The sequence below is a fragment of the Carassius gibelio genome, chromosome A19, assembly GCF_023724105.1.
Source record: "Carassius gibelio isolate Cgi1373 ecotype wild population from Czech Republic chromosome A19, carGib1.2-hapl.c, whole genome shotgun sequence".
NCBI classification, from domain to species: Eukaryota; Metazoa; Chordata; class Actinopteri; order Cypriniformes; family Cyprinidae; genus Carassius; species Carassius gibelio.
This window is the reverse complement of record NC_068389.1, coordinates 2,741,550-2,760,250: the sequence shown is the minus strand read 5'-3', so window position 1 is coordinate 2,760,250 and position 18,701 is coordinate 2,741,550. Positions and strand designations below refer to the sequence as shown.

The window sequence follows — 18,701 nt, the reverse complement described above, 5'->3', positions numbered from 1 at the left end:
TGTGATGTGTTCCAAAGTTTTCGGAAAGGAAAATGAAACCGCAGAGAAATGTTTTCTTTATTTTACAAAAGCTTTACAGTTTTAATTATTTAGCAGAAGTTTGACAGCTTTAATATCTTGCTTCTGTAAAACCAAACAGCGTTGGTATGACCTTACGCGCTGACACAACATAATTTTGCTATATTGAAGCCTGTTCATTACAAAATAAAATACAGTTTAAAAAAACAAAGTAACACTGCTCCGTTGTACAATGTTGCGTTCAGTGTGACCACACCTCACTGTGCTGATATAGCCGATGTGCAGGATGATGTTTTATGTCGATGGAAGTACAAATATTTTAGCATACAGATACATCGGGAACATGGAACCATTTGCCCAATGAGAGTGGTAGGCATCAGCTTCACCTTAATTATTATTTTTTTTTTGTCTTTTTTTTTCCTTGTCTTTTTGAGTAAAGAAATTGCTGTATAATAATAATAATAATAATAATAATAATAATTATTATTATTATTATTATTATTATTATTATTATTATTAGGCAAATTATAGGCAAAGAATATTGATTTAAACAAATGTTATTAACCGGTATTTCTTCCTCCCGAACCGGAATGGTAATAATATCAGAGGAACGCAGGAACGTAAATGTTAAAATATTGATTCTGCTCTGAGTGAACAGATTAGATTTTTTTTTTTTTTTTTTTTTCAATCCCTGGTATTAATCAAACACTAGAAAGTGGGAATGGGTTGAAAAGTGGCCTCTTGTCTCCTCAACAGTCTTAACGGAGCTACTCCAGCAGAGCATTTGCTTGACTAACTTGAACACTAACTTGATTGGTCATTCAAAAGATGAACAGACGATTCTGTGGTTGGCAACACAGCTCATCATTAGACCTAAACGTGGGATGTGAGGCCTCTTCTAGGGGAGTGTCTCTGACAGCGATGACATGCAAAATGATAGAATAAAATTTAATCATAACACATTGGATTTGCTTGTGAAAAACTCTAATTGTAACTATTTGTTTGTGGGTGCGTTGACTTGTCTCCTCCTTCCAGGCAAAGAGTGATGATATCTTCTATATCTGGCTAACCAAACTGACTGCCCATCGGCATTTCAAGAAGAACGAGGCTATAAACCTACACCAGGGGGTCCTTCAAGCCCTCTCGACAGGAAACGGCAGCACTTTGCCTGCCACGAGTCTTGCACAGAGAAACAGAGCGATGGTGGGCATTAATGTTCATCTTAAATGTGATTTTGCTTTTGAAAAAAAAAGTAATTTTTTTTTTTTTTTTTTTTTTTTCACTGGTTTGAATTTTCCCCATTGAGAGGTTCTGAACTTTTCTCTTATCTAGATGCCACATTATCAGAGCTCACCATCATTGTTTGGGTCAGAGATGCAGGTTTTCCCATCAGCCTCTTCATCTCGAGGAAATACTAAAGTTTCTGATTGGCTCAAAAAGACACAGGAAGCTGACTTTTGCCAGCAAGGTATGCAATACTAATACCTTTTTTTAATTTAGCATGAGTATATGGAGTCAGTGTAGGTCCTGAAGAAATGTCATTTAAATCGACATTATAAAACACTAGAAAAATTTGGGACAACTTTTATATATGCATTTTGAGAATCTTCAGTGTTTGCAATTAGTGTTGTCAAAAGATCCAGTACATAGTTGAAAGTTACGGTAACAGGTTTTTTAAAGAACTGATAGTACCTTGTACCCGGTCAACCTGGTTCTTGATGTGCTATTCGAAAGGTGTGCAGATGCGCTCTCTTAATCCTCATGTTGTGATCGGGTCTTTTTTGCCCCGAGAAGTTTCTTTTTCCCGAAAAAGATTTTTGAAGATTTTTTTCCTTGTTACACTTGTGGTGCTCCAGGGCAAAAATGACCCAGACTCAAAAAATTGCTTAAATCATTCATTATGCTATATTATCACCAAAGATTGGTGACACACTGGCTGCGTGGCGTGAGTGTGGCGTTTCTGCTGCGTGTCAGTTGCGTGACGGCTGCCTCACGTTTTCTGTGTCCTTAAACACCATAATCATGCCTGGCGCGCTGCTGCTACTGTAGGTGACATAGAGGGAGGCAGCCGACAGACCAGGATCTTGTCTTCACTACAACAATATCTACACTTCATGTTGAGCATAAATATAAAGCCTACTGATAAAGGACACCGTCAACAGTATTAACGGTAAAATAGACTATGTTTGACAGGTGCAATATGCCAGTGTGTCACCGGCCTAAGGTTTTCAAAAGGCATCACGCGAGTTCGAACATCACTACAACTAGAAAAAAAAACTATTGTAATTCAAACGCAGCTCCCGTCGGCATTTAAACAGACCTTTGCTCTTAATTCCGATCGGTCCAACGCAATAACGAAATCTGAGCAGGTCTAAAAACTGAAACTGCTGATGCTGCAAATCTACACTTTGGAAAAGTTATATATTTTAAATATAAGCAGGCCTACAAGCTGGGATTGGTAATGCTGCACTGTAATCATAGTTATTTATTTATATTTTTCCTTATATTTTATTATGTGATATTGGTTTGAGACTGAGAGTATTTTATTTAGAGGAGAACTTTGCAGCAGTATTTTATTTCATATTCTTTTTTTATTTTATATATATTTTATTAAAAAGTGTCTTTTAAACTTTTTTTGTACAATTTGTTTACACTTTTTATAGTAATGAACAACCTGCAGTTTAATGTTTGGATTTCTTCCCCTTACTGTATGAACCGAACCGTGACTTTAAAACCGAGGTACGTACCGAACTGTTATTTTAGCGTACCGTTACACCCCTATCCTAGGTGTATATGACTTTCTTCTTCAGATGAATCCAGTTTGAGTTATATTGAAAATTGTCCTGGCTATTCAAAGCTGTATCATTGTTGTCCGCGGGTGTTACAATTGAACAGTCCATAAGTCGTCAAATAAAGCACTTCCATCTATAATAAAACGTGCCTCACAGGACTCCGGCGGCTGAATAAAGGTCTTCTGTTTTTGAAAGAAAAATATCCATATTTCAGTGTATGACAGATATCGTGACCGAAAGTGTTTATTACGTTTGAAATATGGATATTTTGTTCACTCCCCAGAGCTGTTTTACAGTTGAATAGCCAATCCGCTGACTGCAATGATAGAGCTTGGAATAGCCTGAACAATTTTTTTATATCTCTAACTGGATTCATCTGAAAGAAGAAAGTCATAAACACCTAGGATGCTTTGAGGGCGAGTAAAACGGTCTAATTTTCATTTTTGGGTGAAGTATCCCTTTAATGTGCTCTTTCTCATACTACAATTAATCAGATGCAAATATAAATACAAAACCAGTCCTAAATGAAGAAAAATTGACAAAAAGATTGAATCCAATGTTTGGTGATAATTAGATTAGATTAGATTCAACTTTATTGTCACTGCACATGTAGGTACAAGGCAACGAAATGCAGTTAGCATCTAACCAGAAGTGCAATAAGCAGTAAGTACAGAATAAAGGTCTATAATATGTACAATAACTATACAGGTAAGTATTATGGACATAATTTACAGATATTAAATACTATAAGCACGATATACAGATAGGTGTACTATGAACATACTATACAGATGGGCTATGTAAAAGTGTATGTACACTATAGGCAGAACTAAGAACATAATTTACAGTATTGCAATGGACAGTAAAGTGCATAGAAAAAAAATATTTCAATGTGCAAATGGATTATACAGTGTTCCTGGATGAACAGACAGTAGTGCAAGTAATAACAAGTTACTTTTTGCTTGTTGTGAGTAAATAAATCAGTGTTGAAGAGGGGGGAGGAGTCTATGTGTGTGGTGTGGGGGGTGTTGAGGGGTGTCAGAGGGCAGAGTTCAGCAAGGAGACAGCTTTAGGGAAAAAGCTGTTCCTGAATCTTGTGGTCCTTGTCCGGAGGCTCCTGAAACGCCTTCCGGAGGGGAGGAGGTTAAACAGTTCGTGGTCAGGGTGAGAGGAGTCCCTGAGAATGCTGCGAGCTCGACGTAGACAGCGTTTCCTCTGGATGTCCTCAAGAGCAGGAAGTGGTGTCCCTGTGATTCGTTGGGCAGTTTTCACCACCCTCTGCAGTGCCTTGCGGTCAGCCACTGAGCAGTTCCCATACCAGACTGTGATGCAACTGGTCAGAATGCTCTCGATCGCACACCGGTAAAAGTTCACCAGGATGGTTGAAGACAGCTGGTTCTTCTTCAGTGTCCTGAGGAAGAAAAGGCGCTGGTGAGCCTTTTTGACGAGGCTGGAGGTGTTTGTAGTCCAGGACAGGTCCTCCGAGATGGTGGTTCCCAGGAACTTGAAGCTGGAGACACGTTCAACAACCATCCCGTTAATGTGGATGGGGTCATGCGTGCTTCCTTTTTTCTTCCTGAAGTCCACAATGAGCTCCTTGGTCTTATTGGTGTTAAGGAGCAGGTTATTGTCAGCGCACCATGTGGCCAGGTGCTGTACCTCTTCCCTGTAGGCAGTCTCATCGTTGTCACTGATGAGGCCAATCACCGTGGTGTCATCTTAATGATGGAGTTGGATCCATGCACAGGCTTGCAGTCGTGGGTATAAAGGGAGTAGAGGAATGGGCTCAGCACACAGCCCTGTGGTACGCCAGTGTTAAGTGTGATGGTGGTGGAGTGGTTGTGGCCTGACCGAACATGCTGAGGCCTGTTGGTCAGAAAGTCCATAATCCAGTTGCAGAGGGAGGTGTTAATGTACAGGTCTCCAAGTTTTGTGGTCAGCTTGGAGGGAATGACGGTGTTAAATGCTGAACTGAAGTCAACAAACAACATCCTAACATACGTGTTGTTATGGTCTAAGTGTGTGAGGGCAGAGTGCAGCACTGTGCATACTGCATCCTCTGTGCTCCCATTTCTGTGGTAGGCAAATTGGTGTGGGTCCAGTGTGGGTGGGAGGCAGTCTTTGAGATGTGCTAGGACCAGTCGCTCGAAGCACTTCATAATGATGGGTGTGAGTGCTACGGGGCAATAGTCATTGAGGCACGTTGGGGAGGAGTGTTTTGGTACTGGCACAATGGATGTGCACTTAAAACATGTAGGCACAGTTGCTTGGATGAGGGACATGTTGAAAATGTCTGTGTAGACCCCTGCAAGCTGCTCTGCACATGCCCTAAGCACACGTCCAGGAATGCCATCAGGGCCAGCAGATCCGTTGATCCGGCTCAGTGCAGTGTGGACATCTGTGGAGGTGAGTTTGAGAGGTTGGTGGTCTGAAGAGGCTGAGATTTTGGTGGCCGTCTCCTTGCTGTCGCTGTTGAAGCGAGCATAAAAGTAATTTAGCTCGTTAAGGAAGAAGACGTCCGTGACTGTTGGTGTGGAGTTGCTTGACTTGTAGTCACTGATGATCTGGATGCCCTGCCACATGCGTCGGGGGTCAGAGTTGGAAAAGTGTTCCTCTACCTTCAACTTGTAGCAGTACTTCGCCTTTTTGATGCCCCTTTTCAGGTTAGCCCTGGATTTACTGTAGGCCTGAGCGTCGTCTGACCTGAAAGCGGTGTTGCGGGCTTTCAGCAGAAGTCGCACCTCCTTGTTCATCCATGGCTTCTGATTAGGGTATGTTGTTATCTGTTTTTCTGTTGTTACACTGTCAATGGTGGAGTTGATGTGATCCAGTACAGAGGAGGTGTAGATGTCAATGTCCATGTGAGAGCCACAGGCAGCCTGTGAAGCAAACATACTCCAGTCAGTGTGTTGAAACCTGTCTTGAAGTAAAGAGTCAGCTCCAGTTGGCCACACTTTGATGGTCCTCACTGATGGCTTCACACGGTTGATGAGGGGTGAATACTTAGGGGTGAGAAACAAAGAAAGGTGATCAGACTGTCCGAGGTGGGGGAGGGGGCTCGCGATGTAAGCTCCATTAATGTTTGTATAAACATGATCCAAAGTTTTGTCTCCTCTGGTGTGGCAGGAAACATGCTGGTGAAATTTGGGGAGTACTGTTTTTAATTTGCAGTGATTAAAATCACCCGCGACAATAAAAGCAGCCTCCGGGTGAGCAGTCTGTTGTTTACTAATGGCTGCATGAAGTTCGTTCAAAGCAAGCTTGGCATTAGCATCCGGTGGAATATAGACTGCGGTTATTATGGTGGAAGTGAACTCCCGTGGCAGATAAAAAGGTCTACATTTAACCATGAGAAACTCTAGGTAAGCTGAGCAGTGTCTCCCAACAATGACAGTGTTCGTACACCAAGCTTTGTTGACATAAATGCACAATCCACCACCTCTTGTCTTGCCGGAGTCATCTGCCGTTCTATCTGTCCGAAGCGTGTAGCGTCCTGCTAGCTCAATAGCATTGTTGGGTACGTCGCTGTGTAGCCATGTTTCTGTGAAAACCATGACATTGCAGTCCAGAAGTCTCTTACTGTGGGTGATGCGGAGTCGTAACTCATCCATTTTGTTCACCAGTGACCGCACATTAGCGAGAAAAATGCTGGGTAAAGAGAGCCGGAGCGGTGTTAGCTTTAGCTCCGCTCTTAGACCTCCGCGCTTCCCCCGCCTTTGTTTACGATCTCGACGCCGCCTGCGAGCACTTCCGCCCAGCCGGGTAGAGTGTGAAGCCTCGGGTGTTCTAGCGATCTCAGGGATGAGTCGAAGATTGGTGATAAAACTGCTGGTAAAGTCCACACCGATATCCAAAAGCTCCTGTCGGGTGTATGATGTTAAAGCAAAGCTGTTCAGTACGAACAGACCCGAGATGAGCAGGAATAAAACTGCAAAATTGCAAAAACTGGAGAGACGCTGAGCCTCGCAATGTGTTCGCGCCGCCATCTTGGTCAAAATATAGCATGAGGAGTAATTTATAAGCAATTTAAGGCCGGGTCATTTTTGGTAAGCTTTGTTTCCCATATATTGATTTAATTGTGGTGGTCTACCACAATATCAAAACTGACAGCCACAAACACATTTTTCAAAACGTGTCAAAGTGGAAACCTGGTGCGGGTGTTTTTATGTCACTGTATTTCTGAAGGAAGCTTTCTTCAAAAAACGATTTATGTCATTTTCATTTCATCTCGCCCGTAATGCCTGAGCAGCTATTGTTGGCTGATTTGCAGCGCTTATTTGATTACAGCCGTTACCAGGGGAAACCACTCTCTTGCACGCTACAATCGCCTCCTGCTGGCAGAGAATGAATTTGCATATATAAAGGTGGTATTCTGTCAGGTGCATCTCAACAAATTAAAATGTCGGGGAAAAGTTCATTTCAGTAATTCAACTCAAATTGTCAAACTTGTGTATTAAATAAGTACAGGTGCTGGTCATATAATTAGAATATCATCAAAAAGTTGATATTAACTAATTCCATTCAGAAAGTGAAGCTTGTATATTATATTAATTCATTACAAACATACTGACATATTACACATGTTTTTCTTTTAATTTTGATGATTCTAACTGACAACTAAGGAAAATCCCAAATTCAGTATCTCAGAAAATTAGAATATTGTGGAAAGGTTCAAAATTGAAGACGACTGGTGCCACACTCTAATCAGCTAATTATCTCAAAACGCCTGCAAAGGCCTTTAAATGGTCTCTCAGTCTAGTTCTGTAGGCTACATAATCATGGGGAAGACTGCTGACTTGACAGTTGTCCAAAAGAAGTATGCAAGACATGTGTTTCAGCTGTCGCATTCCTTGTGTCAAGCCACTCTTGAACAACAGACAGCATCAGAAGCGTCTCGCTTCAAAAAGGACTGGACTGCTGCTGAGTGGTCCACAGTTATGTTCTCTGATGAAAGTAAGTTTAGCATTTCCTTTGGAAATCAGGGTCCAAGAGTCTGGAGGAAGAGAGGGGAGGCACACAATCCAAGTTGCTTGAGGTCCAGTGTAAAGTTTCCACAGTCAGTGATGGTTTGGGTGCCATGTCATCTGCTGGTGTTGGTCCACTGTGTTTTCTGAGGTCAAAGGGGAACACAGCCGTATACCAGGAAGTTTTAGAGCACTTCATGCTTCCTGCTGCTGACCAACTTTATGGAGATGCAGATTTCATTTTCCAACAGGACTTGGCACCTGCACACAGTGCCAAAGCTACCAGTACCTGGTTTAAGGACCAGGGTATCCCTGTTCTTAATTGGCCAGCATACTCGCCTGACCTTAACCCCATAGAAAATCTATGGCGTATTGTGAAGAGAAAGATGCGATTATGCCAGACCCAAGAAAGCAGAAGAGCTGAAGGCCACTATCAGAGCAACCTGGTCTCTCATAACACCTGAGCAGTGCCACAAACTGATCGACTCCATGCCACACCGCATTGCTGCAGTCATTCAGGCAAAACGAGCCCCAACTAAGTATTGAGTGCTGTACATGCTCATACTTTTCAATTGGCCAAGATTTCTAAAAATCCTTTCTTTGTATTGGTCTTTAGTAATTTGGGATTTTCCTTAGTTGACAGATATAATCATCAAAATTAAAATAAATAAACGTTTGAAATGTATCAGTCTGTGTGTAATGAATGAATATAATATACAAATTTCAGTTTTTGAATGGAATTAGTGAAATCAACTTTTTGATTATATTCTAATTATATGACTAGCACCTGTATACTGAAGTAGTTTAAGTCTTTGGTTCTTTTAATTGTGAATTTGGCTCACATTTAACAAAAACCCAGCTAATCAACTCAAAACACCTGCAAATGTTTCCAGAGCCTTCAAAATGGTCTCTCAATTTGGTTCACTAATCTACACAATCATGGGGAATACTGCTGATCCTGACAGTTGTCCAGAAGACAATCATTGACACTCTTCACAAGGAGTGTAAGCCAAAAAAACATTAATTGCCAAAGAAGCTGGCTGTTCATTGAGTGCTGTATCAAAGCATGTTAACAAAGTTCTGTGGAAGAAAAAGATGGACAACCAAGAGAACCGCAGCCTTATGAGGATTGTCAAGCACACTGGATTCAAGAATTTGAGTGAACTGTACAAGGAATAGACTGAGGCTGGGGTCAAGACATCAAGAGCCACCACACACAGAAGTGTCAAGGAATTTGGCTCCAGTTGTCATCAGTAGGGCTGTAGTACTCGAGTCCGGTCTTGGACTCGAGTCCGGACTCGAGACATTTTTCTGTCGTCTCGGACTTGTCTCGGACTCGTTGAATTTGCACTCGGACTTGTCTCGGACTTGGCCATCGGACTCGCCAAGTCTTCTAGTTGGTCTCGACCGAGTCCAGAAAAAAAATAAAATAAAAAATTTCTCCTTCAAAACAAAACCACATTTGCATGATGTCGCGACTGAAAACGTGTGGAAAACGCTAGGCGCGCCGCTCTCCTTATTTCCAAAGCACTCAGTAGCCTGCGCTTGCGCTCCAGTGGCGTCTGCTGTTGCTGGGCAACCATGACCCGCTCTCCATGATGACGCAGAAGTTTCAGTAAAGAATAAATGGAATTCCAGCACTTAAAATCACTTGCAGTAGCTCTGCTAATAGATTAATTTAAAAAATGGCTATCCTTTTACAACTATGATCATCTGTTTCTCCATCTTGCCTTAGCTTTCAGTATTGTTCCGGGAAAGGATGTGCATGACCAGTGGTGCACTTACTGCGACCTGAAAAGTTTAGATGTTTCTAATTTAATTTTCTACATGTTAGATTGTGTTTTATTTACGTCTACACCTAGATAGCCTTTTTTTTTTTTTCAATAAACGCGTATTAATGTATAGCCTTATGCAACAATTACATATGTAAATTTTAAAAACTTTATATTTGACATTACATATTTACATTTTCATGTAACATCCAGTATTTGTATCTGTAACAATCACAAAATTTTTCCTATCTGCGTTCGGATATAACATCGTACAGTTACTTGATAAGACTGTTATGACTTTTTATATATTTTTTCATAGTTATCACTCAACAAGTATGTCATGTTAAACTGAAATAATTATTAATTTCTAAAATAATATTTATCATGCAAGCAGAGAGATGTCATGACAAACGTTTAGTGATCATTTGAACACGACTGAATCCATTCAATGCGCACATTTTCATTACGCAGAAAACTTTGAGCGAGTCTTAATGTTAATGAACTTCACTACACAGATGTGTGTGTTCCGCGCAAACCAGCAAAAGGTAAATATGCAAACATGTAGGACAAGTAGACAATGTATCCGTATCAAAGCTGATTATTAGCCTACTCTTGAGAGAGAACTGATTTGGTTTTTGAGAGACTGAGACGCGCAACGCGTCTGTTTGATTGGTGAGCGTGCTGTGCTTATTCCATTCATTCGTATCATGGTAGCCTAAGCTTTCAATATTTGCCTTTTAAATATATAAAAATAATATAACGTGTAGCTATGATGTATTATTATAGGTAAAATTACTCTTGCAACGCTCTGATTTCTGAGAGATAAACAGAGAGGCGACAACAATGCGGTGTTTGATTTGCTCTCTTTTCACTCATAAAGTTTACATTCATTCACTTCTGGCGCTGATGCCCTGGCTCACCTGTTATCTAGCAAACACCAGACTCTGTCAGCTTTAGCCGAGTATTCAGGCAGAATTATTCCTTGAGCGTTATTCGTTTTTTAAGCCATTATCCGTGCCATTCCGAATAAGGTATTCGGCTTCAGGCACAACCCTAATTATTACATTACATATTTTATTTTTACATGCAACATAGATAAGGTCATATAGTAACAGCTCCACGCAATATTGTAATTCTAAAATTCACGTCGTACTTGCAAACACTTTGTATGCATTATGGTTAATGCATGCTGGAGTAGTCGATTGTTTCCGACAGAGCTCGACTAGTCTATGCAAGATCTAGCACAGTAGGACAAAAATTTGCTGTATTTATGTGCGCATGGCCAGTAGAGCCAAACGTATCCATTCTAGCCTTGCTGCGCGCATTTGTCATATCCCGAGCTTTGCGTGTGTCTGTGCACTGTGCCAATTAGGCATAGTCATATACATTTTTGACCACAGATATAATGTCAACAAAAAATAAAGTACATAAAAATTATTTGACCTTACAGTTCCAAACTTTGTTTGTTTATCCAAGTTTAGCTCCCAGGGTCGGACTGGGAGTAAAACCAGTACTCATTAGCAAGGCCCCAAAGGAAGAGAGGGCCCTTGAAAAGTATGATTCTGAAATATCTATTTTTTACCTGGATATTTTCATGGGTGGGGGCCATGGGGGCCCATCAGGACTGCCTATGCATAGGGCCCAGGATCTTGTTTAACGCCCCTGTTAGCTTTAACCCTAATTACACACACTTTAACCTAATCAAGCTCTTACTAGACACACTAATCTTCCAGGTGTTTTAAGGCCAGTTGGAGCTAAGGACATTGGCCATCCAGGATGTAGTTTGGAGACCCCTGTCCTACAGAGTTGTTACTTTGCACATGCTTTTTGATCATTACAAATAATAATGTAAAATGATTTTCTTAGAATAGGAGATATGCTTTCTCTCGCATCACAAACATTATCAGTAGTTTAGTATGTGGTCTTGAAGAGGACCATTTTTTCTTTCATTTGGACTCGGTCTTGGACTTGGACTCGAAACTTTTGGACTTGGACTTGACTTGGACTCGAACCTCTTTGGACTCGGTCTTGACTCGGTCTCGACTAGTCCTGGACTTGGACTTGACTTGAACTCGACAAAGCCGGACTTGACTACAGCTCTAGTCATCAGGCCCGGCGTCAAGGGGGGGCTTAGCGACGATCTTAAGCCCCCCCTCCTAAGCCTGGCACAATAGAACATAAAAATGTAATAAAGTATAATGTGATATAAAATGTGATGTGTAATTTCAATAAAAAGTTTAAAAACAAAACGTTACTTATTTTAAATTGAATCGAGTTTTAATCATACCATAACCACTAAAAAATATCAGGCAAAAATCTGACGTGACCGTCAGACTGGTGGTAGGCGGAGATTTGTCTCCTAACAACGCTAGCCTATCAGGGAGCTTCTTACAATTGTGTGATTCATCAGTATTTGTTAGATTACTGTACGGCAGTATACAAATGGATATATTATAGTTTGCCAGATGCGACCGTGCAAATTCCAAGCAACCAACAGCAACTCAGTAGACACGCTAGTCGACAAGACACCAACACCTATTGTTCCTCTGCCCTCGTGCTCCAGCTCATGCACGCCTGGACCACCAAGAGTGCCTTTTGACCTTGGTGAGGATAAACCAAATCAGGTTAAATTAAGACGTTTTCCTCTTCGCCTTTGCTACAACCAGCATTGATCATTTGTTGCATCATGGTATATGTCACGGGAGTGGTGGGAATACTCCGTAGAAGCAGATGCTGCATTTTGTTTTCCATGTAGGAAATATCTAATATCTCCATCAGACAACGCTTTCACTGTAAGGGGCTTCAGTGATTGGAAACACGCTGTAGAGGCGGGAAAAGGCCTTAACAAACATGCAGCATCAAAAGAGCACATTACAAGCATGGCACTCTGGAAATACAGAGGAAACGGGCTGAAAGTGGACTTGAAATTTCCACTATGGTTAACAGTAACCAATTAGCTAGGAATCGCTACTACCTCTCCTCTGTAGTGGACATGATTGAGTTTCTTGTAGTGAACCATTTGCCGCTAAGGGGAAGCACAGATGCTTTTGATAGTCTAACAGAGGATGGAAGCGGACTTTTCCTTTCATTATTCGAATATAACCTCCGAAAAGATCCAGAGTTAAGGAGTGTTATGAAGACAATACCACGCAATGCAATGTACAGTTCTCACGAAATTCAAAATGACGTCATTGCAGACATGAGCAGTCTGGTCACTGAAGAAATAGTTTGAGAAGTTGCAGACTCGTGGTACAAAATCAAAGTAGATGGCACACGTGACCCAACTGGAATGGAAAATATTTCCATAATCGTTCGCTTTGTTAAAGACAATTATCATGTCACAGAGCGACTTCTTTCCATGATCAACAACTGAAAAAGGGGATGCCCAGACCCTTACTAACACAATAATTACAGAGCTTGAAAAGAATGGGTTAAGTACTTCTAAAATATTGAGCCAGTTGTATGACGGGGCCTCATGTCCGAAAAAAATGGAGTACAGAAAATTTTGCAGGACAAATTAGGAAGAGTGATTCCGTACGTGCATTGCTTCAATCATCAGCTCCATCTTGTGGTAGTTCATGCAATATCCAGAGCCCACGGTTGAAGACTTCTTTAATGTATGTAACTTGCTTTATAAATTCATAAAGGAGCAACCGTTGCTGTCTTGTATGGAGGGCAGCAGCTTAAGAGATTACTTGAACAGCGATGGACAGGACATCTTCAAACTGTCAAAACAATTCTGAATTCTTTAAGACATTACTTTGTTGTTAGCCGAAATCAATGGAAACCGCAGATACGAGACGGAGGTGCGCATGGAAGCAGCTGGCCTGATTAGGGAAGTATCAGAGATGAGCTTCAAATTCATTGCCCACATGGTGTATAAGATTCTACTGCTGCTTGATGCTCCAAATGAACTGATGCAGTCAGAGGACATGGATCTTCTAAGTGCAGTCAAATTAGTTACTTGTGCTTCAGAATGCCTTACGAAATTGCGCAGTGAATCTGAGTTCTTAGAGCTGTGGGAAAAGGCAGACGACACTGAAATGCCAAGACCTCCCAAACGAAAGCGGACCATCAACAAAGGCCTTCAAGAATATCTGCTGGAGGAAAGCATTGGCCAGGTTCAAGGTGATTTGGGAAATCAAGAAGAGCTCAGACGATTATTCTACAGTACTTTGGATGCAGTGCTTGCAGAAATCTTGGAGCGTTTCGGAGAAAGAAATAGCAAGTTAATTGAAGCTCTTTCAGCTTTTGATCCAAAATGTGACGCCACTTTCTTGGATGCTCAACTCGTACAAGATATGATGAACTTAATTAATTCAGAAGTGGTTCATTCAGAATTTGTTGTGGCCCGACAATTCCTGGGTAAAGTACTGTCCAGATCGATTTCTAGTGGCGAAAAATTAACAAATACTCCAGGAGCATCATACCACGCTTGAAGCCATGCCTAGTGTAATCACTGCAATGAAATGTGCGCTGACATTTGGAGCTTCTACAGCTACATGCCAAAACTCATTTTCTACTCTGAAACATGTTCACGGACAATCGAAGGAGCATGCTACATCAGCGAAAGGCTCATTTAGTGCAACTGGCATTTGAAAGAGACTTGACAAGAAAATTTCGGGATGAATGGAAAGATACTCTACTGAGAAGGTTCAACAAGAGTAAGCGCCGCAGACTCCAGCTGTTCTAGCAGGTTTTTTTTTTTTTATTTAGCTACTATAGAATGCATAATTAGTTTATACCGTCATCATATTTTAGTCGTGACTTAAATGTTTGCATAAAGTTTGAACCAATTCTGATGTGCATAGAGCCAGTGAAAAATCATATTTCTTTTTCTTTGCGAATAGTGACGATGATTAGTAATACTAGTTACTTTGTTTTATAGGAAAAATTAAATTCCATCACCAAACGCCCACTGACACTCAAGCTATGTGCCCCCCCGGGAAGGAGGGATAGTCCCCACTGTTAAAATCTTCTGGCGCCGGGACTGGTTGTCGTATTCCTCTTGTTAAGCCACTCCTGAGGCATCTTACCTGGGCTCAGGAGGAGAACTGAACTGTTGCCCAGGGCTCCAAAGTCCTCTTTTCAGATGAGAACAAGTTTTGTATTTCATTTGGAAACCAAGGTCCTAGTGTCTGGAGGAAGGGTAGAGAAGCTCATAGCCCAAGTTGCTTGAAGTCCAGTGTTAAGTTTACGCAGTCTTTGATTTGGGGTGCAATGTCATCTGCTGGTGTTGGCCGATTGTGTTTTCTGAGGTCCAAGGTCAACACAGCCGTATACCAGGAAGTTTTAGAGCACTTCATGCTTCCTGCTGCTGACCAACTTTATGGAGATGCTGATTTCATTTTCCAGCAGGATTTGTCACGTGCCCACACTTCCAAAAGCACCAAAAGATGGTTAAACGACCTTAGTGTTGGTGTGCTTGACTGGCCAGCAAACTCACCAGACCTGAACCCCAGAGAGAATCTATGGGCTCTTGTCAAGAGGAAAATGAGAAATAAGAGACCAAAAATGCAGATGAACAACTTGCAATTATCATAACCTTCCTAGTTTTTTTTTTTTTTTTTTTTATAAGAAATTGAACCTGGTGTGAAGTAGCATCACCTTATTTAATGTTATTTGAAACCTTTCTAAAAAGCAAACACACAAACAAAAAAACCCACACTTGATCCCTTTCATTTCACACAAATTGTACTATTGTCAGTTGACACCTATTTAGTGTACTAAGTAGACTGCTTTTGCATCAGAAGGCTTCAAAATATGTTAACTTCCTCTAACATTCAGACTCTCATTCACAGAACTTGCCAGGTGTCAGCTGGATATAGCTGAGCTTTTGAGTTTAATCCTGAAACTTCACTGGCATGAGGGTGGTCTTCCCATCACAAATGCGGACCTTGAACGTCGAATCGGCATGCAGGTGAGTCTGCGGTTTTAAATCTGACACAGAATGAATAGGATATGTTATCTTTGTGCAGCTGCCGGCATAACACTGAGCAAATGTGAGAAGTAGAAGTGATTGTTTGATGGCATTAGCAGTGTTAAATAGCAAAGAGGTTAACATGGTGCTTATTTTTCAGGACCTTAGTCTTCTGAAACCCAAAAAGAAGTCTGGAAAGATCTGGGGTCATTCCCGAACACTTTCAAGATTCGAATCACTTGGTTTTGTAAGTTCAAAGTGATGTTTCTTATTTGAGTTTGAATATACAGGTACTGGTCATTATAATTAGAATATAATCAAAAAGTTGATTGATTTAACTTATTCCATTCAGAAAGTGAAACTTGTATATTATATTCATTCATTACACACAGACTGATATATTTCAGATGACAACTAAGGAAAATCCAGAATTCAATATCTCTGAAAAATAGAATATAACTTAAGAACAATACAAAGAAAGGATTTTTAGAAATATTGGCCAACTGAAAAGTATGAGCATGAAAAGTCTGAGCATTGTGGCGGGGTGAGGAACTACACGACAACCGATGGAAGAGAAAAGTCCCCGAAGGGTGGATTTATTAGATGAAAGTGCTCTGGGTGAAGGCGGTGCTCTCCGTGGCGCTTTAAGTCCCTCGTGCTCGCTGTGTCCTGAGTGGTGGATCCCGTGCTGTGCTCTCCTTGGTGGGGGCTGACGGTCACACGCTGCTCTCTGGAAAAGAGGAGGTAAGGGTTAGCGTCTTTGTCAGGAGACATTCCTCACCACTCTGTCTTCCTCCTCTGCCTAAGTAGGCACTGCTTGATGAGCTGCAGGTGCGACCGCTCAGCCCGTGATGAGCTCGTGCCGGTGATTCCGGTGTGTTGCCAGGGCGACGCTGACGAGCGCTCGGGACGCATGTCACACTCCCCCCCCCTAAGCGTCGACCTGCGCCTGCGGTACAATGGGGAGATATGGGGAGGGTGGGGAGTGGAGCCTGACAGACCTGCGAAAGCTGCCCCTATCCTGGAGAGACCGTCCGCGTTGGCTTTGGCCGTCCCCGCCCGATGTTGTATGGTGAAGTGGAAGTCCTGGAGCGCAAGGAACCAGCGGGTTACCCTGGGGTTGGTGTCCTTTGCGCTGGCCATCCACTGTAGTGGCGCATGATCTGTCAGCAGGGTGAACCGGCGTCCGAGGAGGTAATAGCGGAGCTCCAGGACTGCCCACTTGACGGCCAGCGCTTCCTTCTCCACGGCGGCATACCGTTGTTCGGTCGGGGTCAGCTTCCGGCTAATAAAGATCACCGGGTGTTCCTCGCCGTCCTGGACCTGGGAGAGAACGGCTCCCAACCCGGTGTCCGAGGCGTCGGTTTGCACCAGGAAGGGGCAGTTGAAGTCGGGGGCTCGCAGGACTGGCTCCGTGGTGAGGGCTGACTTCACCTGCTGGAATGCCTCTTCCGCTTCTAGATTCCAGGCTATCTTCTCCGGTTGCCCCTTCCTGGTCAGATCTGTCAGGGGAGAGGCTAAGGAGGAGAAGTTAGGGATAAAACACCGGTAGTATCCTGCCAACCCCAAAAAGGCTCGTACCTGGGTCTTGGTAGAGGGCCGCGGTGCCGAGAGGATAGCTGTCACCTTCTTTTCTTGGGGGCGGATGAGGCCACGTCCCACGCAGAAGCCCAGGTACTTGGCTTCGGAGAGAGCCAGGTGACATTTCCGGGGGTTGGCGGTGAGCCCCGCCCGGCGGAGGTCCAGCAGCACCCTCCGGAGCCGCTCTAAATGTTCCCCCCAGGTCTCTGAATGGATGACCACGTCGTCGATGTAGGCCGCGGCGTAGGCCATATGGGGCCTCAGCAGGACATCCATGAGCCTCTGGAATGTGGCGGGGGCCCAGTGCAGGCCGAAGGGAAGGACCCGGTACTGCCAGTGGCCACTGGGGGTCGAGAAGGCTGTCTTCGGCTTGGCATCCTTAGACAGGGGGACTTGCCAATACCCCTTGGTGAGGTCGAGAGTTGATATGAACCGGGCCCTTCCTAGTCGATCCAGGAGCTCATCGACGCGGGGCATGGGATAGCCATCGAATTCAGAGACCTCATTTAGGCGGCGGAAGTCGTTACAGAACCGTAGGGTGCCGTCGGGCTTCGGGACCATGACGATGGGGCTGGACCATGGACTCCGCGAGGGCTCAATTACCCCTAGCTTCAACATCTCCTGTACCTCTGTCTCGATTGCGTGTCGCCGAGCCTGCCGGACGATGACTCCTGGTGGTGTTCGGATTTCGTGCTGGATGACGGTCGTCCGCCCTGGCAGAGGGGAGAACACATCCGAGAACTGACCGACCAGGTGCTGCAGTTCCGTCTTCTGGGCTGCGGAGAGGTGGGGGTCCATGTCCACAACCACGGGAGAGGTGGCGGCGAGGGCCGAGAGCTGGGGCCCGGTCCCCACCCAGCGCTTCAACAGGTTTATATGATAGAGCTGCTCTTCCCTTCGACGACCAGGTTGGCGCACTTTGTAGGTGACGGGTCCCACCCGTTCGGTGACCGTATACGGGCCCTGCCAGCGGGCCAGGAACTTACAGGCTGAGGTGGGGACCAGTACCATGACGTGATCTCCCGGCTGGAACTCCCGGGGTTGGGCAGCCCGATTGAAGAGGCGCTGCTGGTCTTGCTGGGCCTTGGTCAGATGCTCCCGGACCAATGGCATGACCCTGTCGATCCGCTCCCTCATGGCCTTGACGTGCTCGACGGTGGTCCAACATACCGCAGGCTGTTGTTCCCAGGCTTCCCGGGCGACATCTAGGAGCCCTCGGGGTTGGCGGCCGAAGAGGAGCTCGAAGGGCGTGAAGCCGGTGGATGCCTGGGGCACCTCCCGGATCCCGAACAGCACATACGGGATCATCTGGTCCCAGTCGCGTCGGTCCTCGGCCACGACACGCCGCAGCATCTGTTTCAGGGTCTGGTTAAAACGTTCCACGAGCCCATCGGTTTGTGGGTGGTATACGCTGGTCCGGATCTGTCGGACTTTGAGGAGTTTACAGAGGTCAGCCATGATCCGGGACATGAAAGGGGTGCCCTGGTCGGTCAGGATCTCCGCTGGCAGGCCAACCCGACTACTCAGTAGGAAGAGCTCCTGTGCGATGTTTTTGGCGGTGGCCTTGCGAAGGGGAATGGCCTCTGGGTAGCGGGTGGCATAATCCACGATCACCAGGATGTGTTCATGCCCCCGGGCGGACTTCGGCAGCGGC

General features: G+C 43.9%; 1 pseudogene; it reads left to right on the top strand.

Moving 5' to 3' along the window:
• LOC127934947 (oxysterol-binding protein-related protein 6-like) overlaps positions 1–18,701 on the top strand; it is a 151,169-nt pseudogene that overhangs the window by 9,283 nt on the left and 123,185 nt on the right.